Consider the following 18,882-nt stretch of genomic DNA (forward strand, 5'->3'; position numbering starts at 1 on the left):
CAGGAGCATCTGTGTAAGACCCGAATAATCAGTGTAGGTGGTAAGAGTGACTAGCAGAAGATGGCAGCTAGCAGACAGAAAACGCATCACACAGAGGGTGTGACATGACCAACCATGAGAACTTCACCAATGGGAAAGTGCATGGGGATAAACACACATAAAAGATGTCAGCCAGAGAACGGGAAACACACAGTGAGTCTGGCGTGAGAATTCACGATGGCCTTTGAAGAGTCAATGTGAGCATCGCTGGTGAGAACCAGAAGCAGAGGAGAGCAGCCAGAAGAGAGGGAACACAAGGAGAATTGCACTTGAGGACACATGACTGTAAAGAAATGGCTCCCTGTTGCAGTTACCCCCCACTTTTTGCCTGATACTGATGCTGACTTGACTGAGAAGTGTGCTGGGACCCTGCTAACCAGGCCCCAGCACCAGTGTTCTTTCACCTAAAATGTACCATTGTTTCCACAATTGGCACAACCCTGGCACCTAGGTAAGTCCCTTGTAACTGGTACCCCTGGTACCAAGGGCCCTGATGCCAGGGAAGGTCTCTAAGGGCTGCAGCATGTCTTATGCCACCCTAGGGACCCCTCACTCAAGCACAGACACACTGCTTGCCAGCTTGTGTGTGCTGGTGGGGAGAAAATGACTAAGTCGACATGGCACTCCCCTCAGGGTGCCATGCCAACCTCCCACTGCCTGTGGCATAGGTAAGTAACCCCTCTAGTAGGCCTTACAGCCCTAAGGCAGGGGGCACTATACCACAGGTGAGGGCATATGTGCATGAGCACTATGCCCCTACAGTGTCTAAGCAAAACCTTAGACATTGTAAGTGCAGGGTAGCCATAAGAGTATATGGGCTGGGAGTCTGTCAAAAACGAACTCCACAGCTCCATAATGGCTACACTGAATACTGGGAAGTCTAGTATCAAACTTCTCAGAATAATAAACCCACACTGATGCCAGTGTTGGATTTATTAAAAAATGCACACAGAGAGCATCTTAGAGATGCCCCCTGTATTTTACCCAATTGTTCAGTGTAGGCTGACTGGTTCCAGCAGACTGCCACAACCGAGACATGTTGCTGGCCCCATGGGGAGAGTGCCTTTGTCACTCTGAGGCCAGTAACAAAGCCTGCACTGGGTGGAGATGCTAACACCTCACCCAGGCAGGAGCCGTCACACCTGGCGGTGAGCCTCAAAGGCTCACCCCTTTGTGCCAGCACCGCAGGACACTCCAGCTAGTGGAGTGCCCGCCCCCTCCGGCCACGGCCCCCACTTTTGGCGGCAAGGCCGTAGAAAATAATGAGAATAACAAGGAGGAGTCACTGGCCAGTCAGGACAGCCCCTAAGGTGTCCTGAGCTGAGGTGACTCTGACTTTTAGAAATCCTCCATCTTGTAGAAGGAGGATTCCCCCAATAGGGATAGGAATGTGACCCCCTCCCCTTGGGAGGAGGCACAAAGAGGGTGTACCCACCCTCAGGGCTAGTAGCCATTGGCTACTAACCCCCCAGACCTAAACACGCCCTTAAATTTAGTATTTAAGGGCTTCCCTGAACCTAAGAATTTAGATTCCTGCAACTTACTGAAGAAGAAGACTGCTGAGCTGAAAACCCCTGCAGAAGAAGAAAGAAGACACCAATTGCTTTGGCCCCAGTCCTACCGGCCTGTCTCCTGCCTTCTAAAGAACCCTGCTCCAGCGACGCTTTCTCCAGGACCAGCGACCTCTGAATCCTCAGAGGACTGTCCTGCTTCCAAGAGACCAAGAAACTCCAGAGGACAGCGGCACTGCTCCAAAAGAACTGCGACTTTGTTTCAAGGAGCAGATTTAAAGATCCCTGCAACTCCCCGCAAGAAGCGTGAGACTTGCAACACTGCACCCGGCGACCCCGACTCGACTGGTGGAGAACCAACACCTCAGGGAGGACCCTCCGGCGACTCCGAGTCCGTGAGTAACCAAAGTTGTCCCCCCTGAGCCCCCACAGCGACGCCTGCAGAGGGAATCCCGAGGCTCCCTCTGACCGCGACTGTCTGAACTCAATTTCCCGACGGCTGGAAAAGACCCTGCACCCGCAGCCCCCAGCACCTGAAGGATCGGAACTTCTGTGCAGGAGTGACCCCCGGGAGGCCCTCTCCCTTGCCCAGGTGGTGGCTATCCCGAGGAGCCCCCCCCCTTGCCTGCCTGCAACGCTGAAGAGATCCCTTGATCTCTCATTGATTTACATTGAAAACCCGACGCTTGTTTCTACACTGCACCCGGCCGCCCCAGTGCCGCTGAGGGTGTACTTTTTGTGTGGACTTGTGTCCCCCCCGGTGCCCTACAAAACCCCCCTGGTCTGCCCTCCGAAGACGCGGGTACTTACCTGCAGGCAGACCGGAACCGGGGCACCCCCTTCTCTCCATTGCAGCCTATGCGTTTTGGGCACCGCTTTGACCTCTGCACCTGACCGGCCCTGAGCTGCTGGTGTGGTAACTTTGGGGTTGCTCTGAACCCCCAACGGTGGGCTACCTTGGACCAAAAACTGAAACTTGTAAGTGACTTACTTACCTGTGAAAACTAACAAAAACTTACCTCCCCCAGGAACTGCAGGAAAATTGCACTAAGTGTCCACTTTTAAAACAGCTTATTGTGTTTTATGTAAAAAGTATACATACTAATGTAATGATTTAAAGTTCCTGAAGTACTTACCTGCAATACCTTTCAAATGAGATATTACATGTAGAATTTGAACCTGTGGTTCTTAAAATAAACTAAGAAAAGATATTTTTCTATAACAAAACCTATTGGCTGGATTTGTCTCTGAGTGTGTGTTCCTCATTTATTGCCTGTGTGTATGTACAACAAATGCTTAACACTACTCCTTTGATAAGCCTACTGCTCGACCACACTACCACAAAATAGAGCATTAGTATTATCTCTTTTTGCCACTATCTTACCTCTAAGGGGAACCCTTGGACTCTGTGCATACTATTCCTTACTTTGAAATAGTACATACAGAGCCAACTTCCTACATTGGTGGATCAGCGGTGGGGTACAAGACTTTGCATTTGCTGGACTACTCAGCCAATACCTGATCACACGACAAATTCCAAAAATTGTCATTAGAAATTGATTTTTGGAATTTGAGCTATTTTTCTAAATTCTTAAAAGACCTGCTAGGGCCTTGTGTTAGATCCTGTTTAGCATTTCTTTTAGAGTTTAAAAGTTTGGTAAAAGTTTGAATTAGATTCTAGAACTAGTTTTAGATTCTTAAAAAGTATTCCAACTTTTAGAAGCATAATGTCTAGTGCAGAGATGAATGTGGTGGAACTCGATACCACACCTTACCTCCATCTTAAGATGAGGGAGCTAAGGTCACTCTGTAAAATAAAGAAAATAGTAATGGGCCCCAGACCTTCCAAACTACAGCTCCAGGAGCTGTTGGCAGAGTTTGAAAAGGCCAACCCCTCTGAGGATGGCAACTCAGAGGATGATGATAGTGACTTGGAGGGTGATTCCCCCCTACCAGTCCTATCTAGGGAAGACAGGGCCTCTCAAGCCCTGACTCCACAAATAATAGTCAGAGATGCTGGTTCCCTCACAGGAGGGACCAACAACTCTGAAATCACTAAGGATAACTTCAGTGAAGAGGACATCCAGTTAGCCAGGATGGCCAAAAGATTGGCTTTGGAAAGACAGATCCTAGCCATAGAAAGGGAAAGACAAGAGATGGGCCTAGGACCCATCAATGGTGGCAGCAACATAAATAGGGTCAGAGATTCTCCTGACATGTTGAAAATCCCTAAAGGGATTGTAACTAAATATGAAGATGGTGATGACATCACCAAATGGTTCACAGCTTTTGAGAGGGCTTGTGTAACCAGAAAAGTGAACAAATCTCACTGGGGTGCTCTCCTTTGGGAAATGTTCACTGGAAAGTGTAGGGATAGACTCCTCACACTCTCTGGAAAAGATGCAGAATCCTATGACCTCATGAAGGGTACCCTGATTGAGGGCTTTGGATTCTCCACTGAGGAGTATAGAATTAGATTCAGGGGGGCTCAAAAATCCTCGAGCCAGACCTGGGTTGATTTTGTAGACTACTCAGTAAAAACACTAGATGGTTGGATTCAAGGCAGTGGTGTAAGTAATTATGATGGGCTGTACAATTTATTTGTGAAAGAACACCTGTTAAGTAATTGTTTCAATGACAAACTGCATCAGCATCTGGTAGACCTAGGACCAATTTCTCCCCAAGAATTGGGAAAGAAGGCAGACCACTGGGTCAAGACTAGGGTAACCAAAACTTCCACTGGGGGTGACCAAAAGAAAGGGGTTACAAAGCCTCCCCAGGAGAAAGTGGGTGACACTAGAAACAAAGAAAAAGAGTCCTCTGTAGGCCCCCAAAAACCAGACCAGGTGGGTGGGCCCCGAGACACAACCCAAAACAAAGGTGGGTACCAGGGTAAGAACTGGGATGCCACTAAGGCATGGTGCCATAACTGTAAACAGACAGGGCACCACACCAAGGACACTTCTTGTCCCAAAAACAAACCCCCTAGCAAAATCCCAGGGGTGACCAGTGTAGCCATTGGGGATGACTCCTCAGATGAGGAGGTCTTCATAGCCTTCAACTGGAAAAAGGGCCCAACAGGTGAGTTGGAGATTCCAGAGGGAAGTAGACACTTCCACCACCTACTGGTGAATGGAATCCCAGCCACTGCCCTGAGAGACACTTGTGCCAGTCACACTATTGTGCATGACAGGCTGGTGTTCTCAAACCAGTACATACCAGGTGAGACTGCCAGAGTAAGAGTTAGCCCAGACAGGGTCACTGATAGGCCTGTGGCTTTTGTGCCCATAGAAGTGGGTGGGACTTTTAGCTGGAGAAGGGTGGTAGTCAGTACAGACCTCCCCCTTGATTGTCTCCTTGGAAATGACTACCCAGAGGTTAGTCAGAGCCCAAGAGAGGAACTGGTCCAGTGCCAGTCCTCTCCCAAGGATTCTGGAGTTCCTGCCTCTGCAGTAAATGCAAGTAGGCCCCAGAAGAAAAAGAAAAGGAAACAGAGTAGGAAAGGTGGACAACCTTTAGCCAAGGTTCCAGCAAGCCAAGGAGATTCTGCTCCAGTAGGGGAGAACTCCAAAAGTGGCTCTGATAAAGTCCAACCTGACCCACAAGAAGTCCTGGCTAGTCAGGCAACTGTTAAGTCTGAGTGGGTGGCTCCTCAGCTAACAGAAGAAAGAGTGGAAGAAGGGTGTTTACTACAAGATGTGGTAACCCCCACTCTAATACAGCAGACAGGCACCCTGAACCCAAAGAAGCCTGTAACTTAGCCCCTTCCCTTGTAGGTGAAGAGCTAAAGGTGTGGTTCTGGGCACTGACAGCTGTCAGTGGCCTCTGCTGGGTGTTAGCCTTTATGGCTGCACTATCCTTGGCATGGTGGTCAGACCCCATGCCAAATAGCAAGTTAGGCCCCCTGACCCTGTTGGTCATGGTGGGGTTACTCCAGCTCTGGGTAACCTCTTTGGGTAAGCTAGGGGTGACCCTGGCTAAGATAAGATTAGCAGAGGTGGATACCTCTAACCCCAAAATAGAGAAAATGGGTGGAGACATAAAAAGCACAGACAAGAGGCAATTCAGACTAGGTCCTATTACTGTGGAAGTGGGTCAGTTCCCCAGAGGGAATGACCTGAACAGGAGGATGTAAGGCAGAGTAGGCCCTGCAACAAACCAGCCTATTTCCTCTACTCTTCCTCGCCTGACAGACTAGGAAGACTCTTCCAGCTTTGGCTGAGTCTCCTGGCCTGTGGGCTGGGGGGGGCTTGTGTAAAGAAATGGCTCCCTGTTGCAGTTACCCCCCACATTTTGCCTTATACTGATGCTGACTTGACTGAAAAGTGTGCTGGGACCCTGCTAACCAGGCCCCAGCACCAGTGTTCTTTCACCTAAAATGTACCATTGTTTCCACAATTGGCACAACCCTGGCACCTAGGTAAGTCCCTTGTAACTGGTACCCCTGGTACCAAGGGCCCTGATGCCAGGGAAGGTCTCTAAGGGCTGCAGCATGTCTTATGCCACCCTAGGGACCCCTCACTCAAGCACAGACACACTGCTTGCCAGCTTGTGTGTGCTGGTGGGGAGAAGATGACTAAGTCGACATGGCACTCCCCTCAGGGTGCCATGCCAACCTCCCACTGCCTGTGGCATAGGTAAGTCACCCCTCTAGTAGGCCTTACAGCCCTAAGGCAGGGTGCACTATACCACAGGTGAGGGCATATGTGCATGAGCATTATGCCCCTACAGTGTCTAAGCAAAACCTTAGACATTGTAAGTGCAGGGTAGCCATAAGAGTATATGGGCTGGGAGTCTGTCAAAAACGAACTCCACAGCTCCATAATGGCTACACTGAATACTGGGAAGTCTAGTATCAAACTTCTCAGAATAATAAACCCACACTGATGCCAGTGTTGGATTTATTAAAAAATGCACACAGAGAGCATCTTAGAGATGCCCCCTGTATTTTACCCAATTGTTCAGTGTAGGCTGACTGGTTCCAGCAGCCTGCCACAACCGAGACATGTTGCTGGCCCCATGGGGAGAGTGCCTTTGTCACTCTGAGGCCAGTAACAAAGCCTGCACTGGGTGGAGATGCTAACACCTCCCCCAGGCAGGAGCTGTCACACCTGGCGGTGAGCCTCAAAGGCTCACCCCTTTGTGCCAGCACCGCAGGACACTCCAGCTAGTGGAGTGCCCGCCCCCTCCGGCCACGGCCCCCACTTTTGGCGGCAAGGCCGGAGAAAATAATGAGAATAACAAGGAGGAGTCACTGGCCAGTCAGGACAGCCCCTAAGGTGTCCTGAGCTGAGGTGACTCTGACTTTTAGAAATCCTCCATCTTGTAGAAGGAGGATTCCCCCAATAGGGATAGGAATGTGACCCCCTCCCCTTGGGAGGAGGCACAAAGAGGGTGTACCCACCCTCAGGGCTAGTAGCCATTGGTTACTAACCCCCCAGACCTAAACACGCCCTTAAATTTAGTATTTAAGGGCTTCCCTGAACCTAAGAATTTAGATTCCTGCAACTTACCGAAGAAGAAGACTGCTGAGCTGAAAACCCCTGCAGAAGAAGAAAGAAGACACCAACTGCTTTGGCCCCAGTCCTACCGGCCTGTCTCCTGCCTTCTAAAGAACCCTGCTCCAGCGACGCTTTCTCCAGGACCAGCGACCTCTGAATCCTCAGAGGACTGTCCTGCTTCCAAGAGACCAAGAAACTCCCGAGGACAGCGGCACTGCTCCAAAAGAACTGCGACTTTGTTTCAAGGAGCAGATTTAAAGATCCCTGCAACTCCCCGCAAGAAGCGTGAGACTTGCAACACTGCACCCGGCGACCCCGACTCGACTGGTGGAGAACCAACACCTCAGGGAGGACCCTCCGGCGACTCCGAGTCCGTGAGTAACCAAAGTCGTCCCCCCTGAGCCCCCACAGCGACGCCTGCAGAGGGAATCCCGAGGCTCCCCCTGACCGCGACTGTCTGAACTCCATTTCCCGACGGCTGGAAAAGACCCTGCACCCGCAGCCCCCAGCACCTGAAGGATCGGAACTTCTGTGCAGGAGTGACCCCAAGGAGGCCCTCTCCCTTGCCCAGGTGGTGGCTATCCCGAGGAGCCCCCCCTTGCCTGCCTGCAACGCTGAAGAGATCCCTTGATCTCTCATTGATTTACATTGAAAACCCGACGCTTGTTTCTACACTGCACCCGGCCGCCCCAGTGCCGCTGAGGGTGTACTTTTTGTGTGGACTTGTGTCCCCCCCGGTGCCCTACAAAACCCCCCTGGTCTGCCCTCCGAAGACGCGGGTACTTACCTGCAGGCAGACCGGAACCGGGCACCCCCTTCTCTCCATTGCAGCCTATGCGTTTTGGGCACCTCTTTGACCTCTGCACCTGACCGGCACTGAGCTGCTGGTGTGGTAACTTTGGGGTTGCTCTGAACCCCCAATGGTGGGCTACCTTGGACCAAAAACTGAAACCTGTAAGTCACTTACTTACCTGTGAATACTAACAAAAACTTACCTCCCCCAGGAACTGTGAAAATTGCACTGTGTCCACTCTTAAAACAGCTTATTGTGTTTTATGAAAAAAGTATACATGCTAATGTAATGATTTAAAGTTCCTGAAGTACTTACCTGCAATACCTTTCAAATGAGATATTACATGTAAAATTTGAACCTGTGGTTCTTAAAATAAACTAAGAAAATATATTTTTCTATAACAAAACCTATTGGCTGGATTTGTCTCTGAGTGTGTGTTCCTCATTTATTGCCTGTGTGTAGGTACAACAAATGCTTAACACTACTCCTTTGATAAGCCTACTGCTCGACCACACTACCACAAAATAGAGCATTAGTATTATCTCTTTTTGCCACTATCTTACCTCTAAGGGGAACCCTTGGACTCTGTGCACACTATTCCTTACTTTGAAATAGTGCATACAGAGCCAACTTCCTACATTGGTGGATCAGCGGTGGGGTACAAGACTTTGCATTTGCTGGACTACTCAGCCAATACCTGATCACACAACAAATTCCAAAAATTGTCATTAGAAATTGTTTTTGCAATTTGAAATTTTTCTAAATTCTTAAAAGTCCTGCTAGGGCCTTGTGTTAGATCCTGTTTAGCATTTCTTTTAGAGTTTAAAAGTTTGGTAAAAGTTTGAATTAGATTCTAGAACTAGTTTTAGATTCTTAAAAAGTATTCCAACTTTTAGAAGCATAATGTCTAGTGCAGAGATGAATGTGGTGGAACTCGACACCACACCTTACCTCCATCTTAAGATGAGGGAGCTAAGGTCACTCTGTAAAATAAAGAAAATAGTAATGGGCCCCAGACCTTCCAAACTACAGCTCCAGGAGCTGTTGGCAGAGTTTGAAAAGGCCAACCCCTCTGAGGATGGCAACTCAGAGGATGATGATAGTGACTTGGAGGGTGATTCCCCCCTACCAGTCCTATCTAGGGAAGACAGGGCCTCTCAAGCCCTGACTCCACAAATAATAGTCAGAGATGCTGGTTCCCTCACAGGAGGGACCAACAACTCTGAAATCACTGAGGATAACTCCAGTGAAGAGGACATCCAGTTAGCCAGGATGGCCAAAAGATTGGCTTTGGAAAGACAGATCCTAGCCATAGAAAGGGAAAGACAAGAGATGGGCCTAGGACCCATCAATGGTGGCAGCAACATAAATAGGGTCAGAGATTCTCCTGACATGTTGAAAATCCCTAAAGGGATTGTAACTAAATATGAAGATGGTGATGACATCACCAAATGGTTCACAGCTTTTGAGAGGGCTTGTGTAACCAGAAAAGTGAACAAATCTCACTGGGGTGCTCTCCTTTGGGAAATGTTCACTGGAAAGTGTAGGAATAGACTCCTCACACTCTCTGGAAAAGATGAAGAATCCTATGACCTCATGAAGGGTACCCTGATTGAGGGCTTTGGATTCTCCACTGAGGAGTATAGAATTAGATTCAGGGGGGCTCAAAAATCCTCGAGCCAGACCTGGGTTGACTTTGTAGACTACTCAGTAAAAACACTAGATGGTTGGATTCAAGGCAGTGGTGTAAGTAATTATGATGGGCTGTACAATTTATTTGTGAAAGAACACCTGTTAAGTAATTGTTTCAATGACAAACTGCATCAGCATCTGGTAGACCTAGGACCAATCTCTCCCCAAGAATTGGGAAAGAAGGCAGACCACTGGATCAAGACTAGGGTAACCAAAACTTCCACTGGGGGTGACCAAAAGAAAGGGGTTACAAAGCCTCCCCAGGAGAAAGTGGGTGACACTAGAAACAAAGAAAAAGAGTCCTCTGTAGGCCCCCAAAAACCAGACCAGGTGGGTGGGCCCCGAGACACAACCCAAAACAAAGGTGGGTACCAGGGTAAGAACTGGGATGCCACTAAGGCATGGTGCCATAACTGTAAACAGACAGGGCACCACACCAAGGACACTTCTTGTCCCAAAAACAAACCCCCTAGCAAAATCCCAGGGGTGACCAGTGTAGCCATTGGGGATGACTCCTCAGATGAGGGGGTCTTCATAGCCTTCAACTGGAAAAAGGGCCCAAGAGGTGAGTTGGAGATTCCAGAGGGAAGTAGACACTTCCACCACCTACTGGTGAATGGAATCCCAGCCACTGCCCTGAGAGACACTTGTGCCAGTCACACTATTGTGCATGACAGGCTGGTGTTCTCAAACCAGTACATACCAGGTGAGACTGCCAGAGTAAGAGTTAGCCCAGACAGCGTCACTGATAGGCCTGTGGCTTTTGTGCCCATAGAAGTGGGTGGGGCTTTTAGCTGGAGAAGGGTGGTAGTCAGTACAGACCTCCCCCTTGATTGTCTCCTTGGAAATGACTACCCAGAGGTTAGTCAGAGCCCAAGAGAGGAACTGGTCCAGTGCCAGTCCTCTCCCAAGGATTCTGGAGTTCCTGCCTCTGCAGTAAATGCAAGTAGGCCCCAGAAGAAAAAGAAAAGGAAACAGAGTAGGAAAGGTGGACAACCTTTAGCCAAGGTTCCAGCAAGCCAAGGAGATTCTGCTCCAGTAGGGGAGAACTCCAAAAGTGGCTCTGATAAAGTCCAACCTGACCCACAAGAAGTCCTGGCTAGTCAGGCAACTGTTAAGTCTGAGTGGGTGGCTCCTCAGCTAACAGAAGAAAGAGTGGAAGAAGGGTGTTTACTACAAGATGTGGTAACCCCCCACTCTAATACAGCAGACAGGCACCCTGAACCCAAAGAAGCCTGTAACTTAGCCCCTTCCCTTGTAGGTGAAGAGCTAAAGGTGTGGTTCTGGGCACTGACAGCTGTCAGTGGCCTCTGCTGGGTGTTAGCCTTTATGGCTGCACTATCCTTGGCATGGTGGTCAGACCCCATGCCAAATAGCAAGTTAGGCCCCCTGACCCTGTTGGTCATGGTGGGGTTACTCCAGCTCTGGGTAACCTCTTTGGGTAAGCTAGGGGTGACCCTGGCTAAGATAAGATTAGCAGAGGTGGATACCTCTAACCCCAAAATAGAGAGAATGGGTGGAGACATAAAAAGCACAGACAAGAGGCAATTCAGACTAGGTCCTATTACTGTGGAAGTGGGTCAGTTCCCCAGAGGGAATGACCTGAACAGGAGGATGTAAGGCAGAGTAGGCCCTGCAACAAACCAGCCTATTTCCTCTACTCTTCCTCGCCTGACAGACTAGGAAGACTCTTCCAGCTTTGGCTGAGTCTCCTGGCCTGTGGGCTGGGGGGGGGGCTTGTGTAAAGAAATGGCTCCCTGTTGCAGTTACCCCCCACTTTTTGCCTGATACTGATGCTGACTTGACTGAGAAGTGTGCTGGGACCCTGCTAACCAGGCCCCAGCACCAGTGTTCTTTCACCTAAAATGTACCATTGTTTCCACAATTGGCACAACCCTGGCACCTAGGTAAGTCCCTTGTAACTGGTACCCCTGGTACCAAGGGCCCTGATGCCAGGGAAGGTCTCTAAGGGCTGCAGCATGTCTTATGCCACCCTAGGGACCCCTCACTCAAGCACAAACACACTGCTTGCCAGCTTGTGTGTGCTGGTGGGGAGAAGATGACTAAGTCGACATGGCACTCCCCTCAGGGTGCCATGCCAACCTCCCACTGCCTGTGGCATAGGTAAGTCACCCCTCTAGTAGGCCTTACAGCCCTAAGGCAGGGTGCACTATACCACAGGTGAGGGCATATGTGCATGAGCATTATGCCCCTACAGTGTCTAAGCAAAACCTTAGACATTGTAAGTGCAGGGTAGCCATAAGAGTATATGGGCTGGGAGTCTGTCAAAAACGAACTCCACAGCTCCATAATGGCTACACTGAATACTGGGAAGTCTAGTATCAAACTTCTCAGAATAATAAACCCACACTGATGCCAGTGTTGGATTTATTAAAAAATGCACACAGAGAGCATCTTAGAGATGCCCCCTGTATTTTACCCAATTGTTCAGTGTAGGCTGACTGGTTCCAGCAGCCTGCCACAACCGAGACATGTTGCTGGCCCCATGGGGAGAGTGCCTTTGTCACTCTGAGGCCAGTAACAAAGCCTGCACTGGGTGGAGATGCTAACACCTCCCCCAGGCAGGAGCTGTCACACCTGGCGGTGAGCCTCAAAGGCTCACCCCTTTGTGCCAGCACCGCAGGACACTCCAGCTAGTGGAGTGCCCGCCCCCTCCAGCCACGGCCCCCACTTTTGGCGGCAAGGCCGGAGAAAATAATGAGAATAACAAGGAGGAGTCACTGGCCAGTCAGGACAGCCCCTAAGGTGTCCTGAGCTGAGGTGACTCTGACTTTTAGAAATCCTCCATCTTGTAGAAGGAGGATTCCCTCAATAGGGATAGGAATGTGACCCCCTCCCCTTGGGAGGAGGCACAAAGAGGGTGTACCCACCCTCAGGGCTAGTAGCCATTGGCTACTAACCCCCCAGACCTAAACACGCCCTTAAATTTAGTATTTAAGGGCTTCCCTGAACCTAAGAATTTAGATTCCTGCAACTTACCGAAGAAGAAGACTGCTGAGCTGAAAACCCCTGCAGAAGAAGAAAGAAGACACCAACTGCTTTGGCCCCAGTCCTACCGGCCTGTCTCCTGCCTTCTAAAGAACCCTGCTCCAGCGACGCTTTCTCCAGGACCAGCGACCTCTGAATCCTCAGAGGACTGTCCTGCTTCCAAGAGACCAAGAAACTCCTGAGGACAGCGGCACTGCTCCAAAAGAACTGCGACTTTGTTTCAAGGAGCAGATTTAAAGATCCCTGCAACTCCCCGCAAGAAGCGTGAGACTTGCAACACTGCACCCGGCGACCCCGACTCGACTGGTGGAGAACCAACACCTCAGGGAGGACCCTCCAGCGACTCCGAGTCCGTGAGTAACCAAAGTTGTCCCCCCTGAGCCCCCACAGCGACGCCTGCAGAGGGAATCCCGAGGCTCCCCCTGACCGCGACTGTCTGAACTCCATTTCCCGACGGCTGGAAAAGACCCTGCACCCGCAGCCCCCAGCACCTGAAGGATCGGAACTTCTGTGCAGGAGTGACCCCCAGGAGGCCCTCTCCCTTGCCCAGGTGGTGGCTATCCCGAGGAGCCCCCCCCTTGCCTGCCTGCAACGCTGAAGAGATCCCTTGATCTCTCATTGATTTACATTGAAAACCCGACGCTTGTTTCTACACTGCACCCGGCCGCCCCAGTGCCGCTGAGGGTGTACTTTTTGTGTGGACTTGTGTCCCCCCCGGTGCCCTACAAAACCCCCCTGGTCTGCCCTCCGAAGACGCGGGTACTTACCTGCAGGCAGACCGGAACCGGGGCACCCCCTTCTCTCCATTGCAGCCTATGCGTTTTGGGCACCTCTTTGACCTCTGCACCTGACCGGCACTGAGCTGCTGGTGTGGTAACTTTGGGGTTGCTCTGAACCCCCAACGGTGGGCTACCTTGGACCAAAAACTGAAACCTGTAAGTGACTTACTTACCTGTGAAAACTAACAAAAACTTACCTCCCCCAGGAACTGTGAAAATTGCACTGTGTCCACTCTTAAAACAGCTTATTGTGTTTTATGAAAAAAGTATACATGCTAATGTAATGATTTAAAGTTCCTGAAGTACTTACCTGCAATACCTTTCAAATGAGATATTACATGTAAAATTTGAACCTGTGGTTCTTAAAATAAACTAAGAAAATATATTTTTCTATAACAAAACCTATTGGCTGGATTTGTCTCTGAGTGTGTGTTCCTCATTTATTGCCTGTGTGTAGGTACAACAAATGCTTAACACTACTCCTTTGATAAGCCTACTGCTCGACCACACTACCACAAAATAGAGCATTAGTATTATCTCTTTTTGCCACTATCTTACCTCTAAGGGGAACCCTTGGACTCTGTGCATACTATTCCTTACTTTGAAATAGTGCATACAGAGCCAACTTCCTACAATGACCATCCAAGAAGACCCTAACAATGGGAGCAAGAAAGGCACCCCTGATCAATTGTTATGAAACTTTTTGCCCCGACCGCTCCACTAAACTAGAGATACAAACACACCGACGTGTTAAATTGGAGAATTGCAAGATCTGGCCCTTTAATGAAGATCCCTCCATTTGTGATAGCCCATTGCTTTGAAATTAAAAAGGGTGTAACGACATTTTAAAAGAAATACTATTTTTACGGGCAATAAAAAGGGAGATGAGCCTTACTTTGCATTGTTAATAATGTTGCTTTCTTGGTATAATTTTCTCAGGTGCACTTGAGAACCTGAATCTAATGACATTGAGATTTATCCTTCAGAAATTCATTTTTTGTGATCATTGCCTCTGATTTTAATAATGTTCATTGGCTGTGAAATAGTCATAAGATAAGCTGACTTAAATTTTTTTCATCTCATGGCATTATGTGGAGGAAATGCAATTAACCTGGTTCCCGTGCAGATGAAGACACGCTTTCCTCGATTGGTAAATTATTTCCGGTGCGTTTTTTTTCCCATGCTGCTTTCACCTGCAGTATTGTAATTATATTCAGATATATGCAAAGTTGAAGTTTTTTCTCGGATTTTTACATCTCCTCGATCTTCCCCGTTGCTTCTGCTTTGAAATTTCACCCTGCTGCTTGGATATTTTTTCCCACCCCCACTGGCATTAACGCAAATCTATTGAGATTGATATTGGTACACAGTCTTAAATTTCTACCCTCGACTTGCTTTGCATAGACCTCTCTGCCTAGAGTCGGATACTGAATCTGATTGTGTCAACTGTACTAAATTACATGAATTTTGAGATGCATCAGTCCTTGATGCGTTGAATTAAACATCCTCAGCAGGCGCTGAGAGGCTCCTATCACAACACATACTCAGTTGTTTTAAGAATTGGTCACGAGACAAGCTTTATTTTCCTGAATAGAGTTTCCTGTTTTAAAAACCTTCCCCACCATCCTCATAACAATGTACTCAGGTTGAATTATTTTGTGATTACAACCTCATATGTACCGATGTTTATCCATGTTGACGATTTCAGATAATTTGAGACTTTTACGAAAGGATTACGAAGAAGTGTGTTCAGAAACTGCCTTTAGGTTGAATGTCTGTGATGTTATTGTCCTAAGGCCTGATTAATATAATTATTTTCCACTGTCAACCTACATTTACTGCATTAAATGGCTGCATTTACGTTTGCCAAATATATCTTACATGTAAACGTTTTTACTATAGCATAATTTTTCTCGACGAGTCTGCAGAATTATGCAGTAGTATCTGCAAAAGAGAGACTGTGAGTAGGGGGGGACAGGTTGTGGATTGTCAACCACAAATGTGAGAATATATGGACTTTTAAAGCTCCCTTCTGACCCTTTCCTGCCCTGGACGGCTAATTTCTAGAGTAACTCGTCCTCTAGAGTGCGAAGGACTATGGATCACCCCCAAACTTGGTATTCGGTGTCGGAGAACGTGGTTTCTCTGAGGGGTAAAATGTTTTCCACATGGGTAAGAAAAAGAATAAAGAAAAAAATGTGATTTTGCAGATCTGCTAGCCTTTTACTACTAGTAGTAATTTTATCCTGTGTAAAGTTACGCACTGGGCATATGGTAATGGTACGTCGAACAATGTCCCATTCCAATATCGGTGGGAGAAACCTGTGTCTGTTACAGCTTTTCAGGCATACTATTGTCAGTGTTTGCAAAAAATAAATAAAAGTCAGACAATTAAAAGGGCGGTAAAGAGGCTATAACCGAGGGGAGGAGCAAACAAAAGGTGGCACAATGGAAAGCGATCAAATAAGAGCCAAGCAAATGAAAGTGACAACAAAACCAGCCAGTGGTAAGCAATAGGTGGGCTCTGAGCGCATTGTACCTTTTGGTGAACCTGCAAAGGCTTTTGTCTACAGACATCTAAAGACTGCCTAGTAAACGAGACCTAAAAACACAGATTAAGAATACCTCAGCTCAGTGGCTCTTTTGCCAAAAGATAAATTTGAAATCCTTTCCAATTGTAGAAGTCCTAGATTTTCTGTCTTTTTTTGTTTTCTGGCCTTAAACAGCACACATAAAGCATTAAAATCATTGCCAGGTTGGATTGATCCCTGAAAAAAGAAAATATTTAGTTGTGCTGCATGGCGGGAAGACTTATTTTTGACTTGTTGTGGTTTAGTTCACTGCAAATGTACTTTGACACACTCCTACCTGTGAACTGTATGTTGTAATTTGTGTATGCTTTGAGTGGTCCTCCTGCGTGTAACGCACCATTTCCAGATCATTTTTTTTTTTAAAACCCTTCTCTTTCTTTATCCAATTCTTTAAATAAATCTCTATCCTGCTGGTTGTCTGATGCAATTGATAGGGGCCTGCTCCCAGGTTTACTTGCAGGCCAGCTCCTCCAGACGCCAACCCACTTGCCTGTGCAATAGCCTTTCTACAGATTTCTGCTGGTGTTCTGCCTGCTTGACTCCAGAGTATAGTTATAGTGCCTTGTAGTGGATGTACCTGTAGTTGCAGGGAAATGGGCACGTGGAACCTGCCTGCCCAACCCATGCACAGTCTAACAATGCCATAGTGCAATCACCTTTCCTTTGCCAAAAGAATCACCAGAATCTGAACCAGGATATAAGTCCCCAGTCACAGATGAATGCCCAGCCAATGTCCTCTTCCAGTTCACCATCTTCCGCTAACAATCTCAACCCCAGCTGCCAAAGGGTAAACACATGAATTCAGGAAAAAAACTTGTGAAACTTATGGCACCTGATTACCTTCACACCAAACAAGCATGTCCTAACTTTGACTCCTCCCTACAGGTTCTGTATTTGACCTTAATTCCTACAGAAACATGTACTTTTCAGTGACTGAGACGCTACTCATGGTTAAGAGTGAGGTGTACAAAGGATAGAATTCACAAACTCTTTGATTTTATCTGTTACAAGTTCCCAACTTAATGACTTTAAACAGAATAACGGATGAAAAACAATGTCTACCCGTTCGGAGCCATAGCGATGCATATACAATAAGCAACGAGTCAATAAATCTGTATATGTGCCGTAATAACAGTATTGGTACTAATGAGAAGTGGAAACTAACTTAATTCTTACGGACAACACTAAAAAGTAATTACTGACACTAATAGCAAGTTATGTTTAAGTTGACCAAACATGGGTTATGCAGGAGGTTGGGAGAATTGCCCATCAACTGATAATTATTTGGAATTGGTATCATTTGTAGCTATTGGCGTAGATCTGGAGGGGAAATAGGAGGGAAGGCATTAAGAACCAGGCACATCTGGACTTGCAAGGTTGTATCCTACCTTCTAGAGGAGAGTTCCTGGATTGAGTCTCATTGGAAGCCTTGTCTTACTTGTATCAAATGAGGTTTTACTTAAGCCTGCCAGATGTTAATCTCCGCATCCAAGAGGTAAGTAATGAGTAGAAGGCCACACACCGGAGTCGTCCTGTTAATAATCCCCTGTGGTGTAGTCTTTGGTGCTTACACTCCAGAATGGGACAATGCTGTTGATTGGATTAAAGATTTTGACTTTGAGTTTAATAATTAATAGCAGTGAGAAGTAGACATATTTTGCACTAGTTTTTCTATCCCCACAACTTGTGGCACTGTTATTTCTCAACACATTTTATTATAGGCACTGTTGAGAGATACTGTCCCGCTTGCTGGGACATTTGCATGTTGTTTCTGTTTGTGTGGCCTATCTGCATTTTTAAGTTACTTCTACTCATTACCTCCTGTGGCCAGACTCTGGCTCAAACTTCTCTGCTAAACTCTTATAGTCCTGTAACCATCTTTCTTAAAAGTACCCAGTGGTGCAAATATTCTTAGAAGCCAAAGGTTCAATGTCATTACTATGCTAAAATACTTCACTGAAACTCTCTATCCACTGCTGGAGTTAAAAAGCCTCATCTAAATATGTAAAAATATTCATATTCAGCATATATCTCAATTTCAAATCAACCCCTCTCCCGTTCTCTTCTTGCGCACCTTTGTGTTTGATTGTGTGTACAACTATCAACTGAGCTAAGACATGCAACAGATGAACCCATCACTGAGCAGTCACCTTTGCTAGTTCTCTTTATTTTCTCCATCCATAGTCTCAGGTTGTCACTTGCTTGTGAGTACAATTTGTGCAACGTAGCAAGTAGGTGGTTGGCGCCTGCAGACCAAGACATGAGATGGTTTTGAAGAGATTGAGTGGAATCGCTTCAATCGAATGACAACACTAGACCGAATCCTCCTACCCTTTAACAGGCCTGGGATTGGGCAATAATATCCCACGATGCAAAGTGCCTGAGCACCTGGCTGCAGTCCCATAGTCCTACTTCAATGTTGTGTGTAATAACCTCCATGAGGGAACACCCGCTAATGCCGCTCAAAAACCACCCGGAATCTAGCAAACCCGAGCATTGGCCAGCAGCGCAAACCTTTATGAGCCCCAAAGTTGACCAGTAGCCTGGGACACTGTTCCAGGCTACATTGCAAAGAGCACATCCTGAGATGCACTTCCTGCCCGGTGCTGTGGTGGGACCTGCTGGTAGTTTTGGGCCTCTGTCAGCCCTCCATCACTGGTTGAGCCACAGGTTCTTCGGATGTAGGTGGTAAATCTAGGCTAATAGTTGAAAGTTTTAGTTCAAAATAGTCCTAGTTAGGAGACATTTAGTGAGAAGCATGCAACTCTGAATTGTTTACTAAATTTCACATTTAGAATCGAAACATTTAAATCTTAACTGGTGGAATAGAAAATCTAAACTGCATTTTTTGTTAGCATGACTTGCCATAACTTCTAATTCGACCCAACCAGTTCTGTTGCAATCGTGTCAGGTAGGCAGATGTGAAGATCTAACTCCAGGCCCGGCCAACCAGGGCAAGGTTGTGGT

The sequence above is a fragment of the Pleurodeles waltl genome, chromosome 12 (genome assembly GCF_031143425.1).
Source record: "Pleurodeles waltl isolate 20211129_DDA chromosome 12, aPleWal1.hap1.20221129, whole genome shotgun sequence".
Taxonomy (NCBI): domain Eukaryota; kingdom Metazoa; phylum Chordata; class Amphibia; order Caudata; family Salamandridae; genus Pleurodeles; species Pleurodeles waltl.